The following is a 5,000-nucleotide window of genomic DNA, read 5'->3' as shown; positions in this document are numbered from 1 at the left end:
AAGCATAAACCCGCGTGTAGACAAGATTAAAATTAACAATATAAGAACAACAAAAAATGTACTAATTGTAGAAGTGGCCTCAACTGAGGATAGCGACAAAATAATGAACAACCAGAAACTAAAAGACTCATTTATATGTGAGAAACCACGCAAACGTCGCCCCCTAATGATGATGTACGACGTACCGTCGTACATGTCTCAGGACGATGTAACAGATTGTTTATACGCACAGAATTTTGAGGAAAAAATGACTCGTGAGGAGTTTAACGAGCAGTTAAAAATACGTTTTAAAGCAGGTCCTCGTGACCGAAATACGGTACACTACGCAATTGAGGTTGCACCTGTACTGAGAAAGCAGATAATAGTGACAAATAGGCTATACATTGGTTACAATGCAATTTCAGTGAAAGATTATACGGCCTTAGCAAAGTGCTCTAAGTGCCAAGACTACGGCCATGTTGCTAAATATTGTAACTTTTTGAAGCCCGTGTGTGGCAACTGCGGGTGTGACACCCATGACAAAAAGAATTGCACAAAAGATACTCCACTTTGTATCCCATGCAGATATCGAAAGCGAACATGTAACACTCCTGGTAAGGAGTGTTTGACTTACAAGTTACTTCTCCAGCGACTAATCCAGAGGACCGATTATGGCGACACGCTATAAGGTCACTCGTAGGAAGTCGCCAAGCAAAACATTGAGAGATGCGGGAAGGTGGAGGAAATTACAAGAGTCACTGTCCTCTTTGGATGGTGAGCAAGAGGAGGAAATATCTAATGTTTACTCTGTTCCAGTGCCAACTGTACAACCGGAGACAGCGGACTTCTCGTGCCAGGTCGGAGGTTCCCCGGCCTGCCGGGGGAGTCTTCCAGGTTCGATGGTGGTGAGGGCGACTGGGCTGGCGGGTCTCGCCTCCCCGGGTGGAGACAGCTCCTCGCGGAGGGAGGGGGAGATCTATGCTGTGCCGGTGCCTGAAGTGCAGCCCGAGACGGAGGACTTCTCCTGTCAGGTCGGGTCCTTCCTGGCCTCCAGGGGCGGCCTTCCGGAGTCACTGGGACCGTCGGCGGCCGTGGCGGTGGGTTCCGCTTCTCGTCGAGATGGGGCGGAGCCGTCGGCGTCTGCGTCTGATGGTCCTGCAAAGGGAACAGATAAAGAGACTGCAGACTTGATTAAAGTAGCCACGTCTGTAAATAAATTAACTTATGGTGATGGTGTAAAAATGGATGAAGTAGATGAGAATGTAGACTTGATCAAAGTAGTTACATCTGTAAATAAAATAACTCTGGGTGATGGTGTAAATGTAGATGATGTAGAGATAGACAATCAAGAACAGAAACGATCTTTTAACAATTGTCCGCCTGGAAATACCTACCTAATATGTGAGGAGACTCTGCGGTTGTCTAGGTTGGAAAACTTACAGACTCTTAACGCCGCACTGAGGCAGCTGGTCCGAGCTGGGCATCCCCGTGGAAATAAAATCACATTTCCAACTCTGGAGGATGCAGACTGCATAGAACTTGTTGCTTTAAACATTCCCACAGAATACGATAAACTATCTGATCTGGTTTCGAAAGTTTACATCCGGAGGGGTAGGAAATTTGATCTAAATAAAGTTTACGAAGATATGGTTAGAATGCACGGCAGAATCGCCTTTGATCCTGCCCAGGCTTGGCCTGCAAGCCACTATTACACCAGATTCCCATGACTAGACTAAATTGTATGCAGATAAATACAATGCGGAGCTCACTGGTTACTCAGGAGCTCTGCAAATTAGCTGAAGAAAGATATACTGACATCTTATTAATACAAGAGCCGTACTCTGCCTCAGGCAGGGTCCCAGGCCTCCCTGGAACAGCTCAGGTGATCTCGACTGGTCAAAACCCTATGTCAGTCATTGTTATAATAAACAAGTCAATCAAAACTACTGTTCTAACACAGTTTTGTAATACACATGTAACTGTAATCGAGATAAATTATTGTAATACACATTGGTTCTTCATAAATGTTTATTGTCAATACAGAGACCAAATACAAATATACCTGAGGCATTTGACAACTGTCTTGCGTGCCCTGGCTGGCAGACCACTCATTATTACAATGGATAGTAACGCAAAATCCCCTCTCTGGCACAGTGGAGCCCAGGATCAAAGAGGAATTGCGCTCGAAGATTTCATAATGGAACATCAATTACATGTAATAAACCTCCCTGGCAACCCTCCTACCTATAGGAGTCGAGCCGGGGCAGCGTCTCACATAGATGTGACGCTGAGTTCAGTTAACGTAGCAAATAATATTCAGAGTTGGAAAGTTTTAGAAAATCTTACAACAAGTGACCATAACATTATTGAATTTTCAGTAGCACTACTTGCGGAACACGTGCCAGAGGGGTGGACAACGCAATATGATTACGGGAGAGCCGATTGGGGCCTGCTGGAGGCAGAGTTCAATCCTCCAGAGTTGGAAGACGGCCCGTTTAACGTGGAAGAGGCTGTTGAGGCCTTGATTGTCTCTATAAAGGCGGCAGTGGCCGCAGCGATACCGACGCGAAGACGTCTCATACGCGAAACGACCTCTCCATGGACTCCGGAGCTCACTCGGCTCAGGCAGTCTATGAGAAGGGCTCGGCGCAGCTATCAGGCGTCTTTCACCCGGGACGAAAGGCAATACCATCTTGCCTTGTACAGGAGACGAAAATGGATTTTCAAAGAAACCCTAAGGCAACATCGCCAGCGAAGCTGGGAGGACTTTGTAAAGTCTCATCTTACCCTAGACCCATGGGGTATCCCATATAAAATGGTGAGAGAGAAGATACATTCCCCAATGCATCTCTCGACAGTAAGACTTGGAGACAATGACAGCATGACGAAAGACTGGGTGGAGACAGCTGAGGAGTTACTTAATGTGCTCCTCCCCGACGACCGACCGGAAACGGACAACGAGATGCAACAGGAGATTAGGATGCAGGAACAGACGGAGTACAATAATGAACTACAAGTATACCCCTTCTCGATTGAGGAGGTACAAACAGCTATACTCTCTTTTGCCAGACGCAAGGCCCCAGGGCCAGACGCAATACCTGCGGAAGTTCTGCAGAATATTGTGCACAAGTTGGCCCCAGGCCTTGCAAAGATATACAACAGGTGTCTGGAAACACAGTCCTTCCCAACTCGCTGGAAGACTGCGGAAGTTATAATAATAAAGAAGTCACCTGACAAAGATCCAACAATACCAAAGTCTTACAGGCCTATATGCCTCTTGGATGTCCTGGGAAAGGCGCTTGAGAAGCTGCTGGTCTCAAGGCTGTCAAGTCACAGAATCCTTCGTGGAATGAGTGACATGCAATACGGTTTCCGTAAAGGCAAATCAACATCTGATGCCGTAAATAAGGTTGCAAGTATTGTACACTCATCTACAAGGAAATATGTTCTTGGAGTCATGGTGGATATCTCCGGTGCCTTCGACAACCTGTGGTGGCCGGCGCTTTTCTCTCGTCTTCGGGAGATTGAGTGTCCGGTAATGCTATACGGTTGTTTGAAGGACTACTGCCGGAATAGGGTTGCTAAAATCACGGCTCCTGGTGCTGTGGTGTTCAAGAACATAACAAAGGGCTGTCCACAGGGTTCTGTGTGCGGCCCTTTGTTCTGGGATATAAACATGGATCCTCTGCTGAGAACTCTTGAGGAGAACAATGTAGCACTAGGAGTCGTGGCATATGCAGATGATCTCCTCGTCCTTATCGAGGGCGACAGTCGTACCGAAATAGAGACAAATGCAGGCCATGTTTTCGAGATCTTAACACAATGGTGTAAATATTCTAAGTTAGAAATTGCACCTCACAAATCTCAATACATTCTCCTTAAGGGCAAATTGGCCCGTGACCCCATCATAAGATTAGACAATAAAGTAGTGGCGCGTACACGAGTTGCGAAATATTTGGGCGTCCTCATAGATGAGGCATGGAGTTATGTGCCACATATTAATCATGTTGCTTCAAAAGCATTAGCAGTCTTAAATAAACTGATTAGTATAGCCCAACGGCGCTTTCATCTACCTCCGTTGGCAACAAAAATGTATCATAACTGCATTTTAGCACCAATAGTAGGATACGGCTCCAGTGCCTGGGCCCACAAACTCACTCAGGTGAGGCCTGCGCTTATGGTCAGGCGTATTCAACGCAATGTTATTCTTAGATGCATAGGTGCCTTTGGCACCACACCAACAGACGCTCTTAGTATCATTATGGGCCTATGCCCACTGGATCTGACAATACGGCAAAACGCGGCAGTATACTGGCTGGTAAAACGGGATTTTCTAAAAGTAACACAAATTATGGGTGAACATCTGAACAATGTAAAGGAAATTAAGCAAAAGACACTAACATCTTGGCAAGAACAATGGGACACTTCAGACACAGGAAGGCGAGTTTACGACTTCCTTCCAAACGTACAAGAGAGACTACGCATCAAGCATCTAATACCTTCACAAGGTATAGTTCATTTTCTGACGGGACATGGCCCCTATCCTACATATTTTCATAGGATAGGCAGCCAACCAACACCTGAGTGTATTTGTGGTGCCCCTATGGGGACGCCTGAACATGTGGTCTTTGATTGCCCAGACTTCGAACCAGTTGCCTCTGAGCTAAGGCAGGAACTACCTAATCAGGATGTGGCACTTCTTTTACGAAACCCTGATGCCTATAAAGTTTTACAAAGTCTGGTTGATTCAGTGTCCGCATTCGCCAAATTAATCTTTGATTAAATACGATAGTTAAACGCGAGAAAAGCCGTACTCCTCAACAGGTCTGAGGAGTATTGAGCGGCAACAATTTTTAAAACAAACATGAGTTACCCTGGTGGGGATGGAATGGCGGCTGTCCCTTGCATACTGGAGTTCCGTTAGCGAGGGGTACCCGTCCGCCTTCCTTACCAAACGAACAAAAGAGTACATGGACTGAAATGAGGGCAAGTAGGGAGAGATGGCGGGGCTCCCCGATCTA

Source organism: Schistocerca cancellata, unplaced genomic scaffold (assembly GCF_023864275.1).
Source record: "Schistocerca cancellata isolate TAMUIC-IGC-003103 unplaced genomic scaffold, iqSchCanc2.1 HiC_scaffold_335, whole genome shotgun sequence".
Lineage (NCBI taxonomy): Eukaryota > Metazoa > Arthropoda > Insecta > Orthoptera > Acrididae > Schistocerca > Schistocerca cancellata.
The sequence above is the reverse complement of the archived record's forward strand: the minus strand, read 5'-3'. Positions refer to the sequence as shown.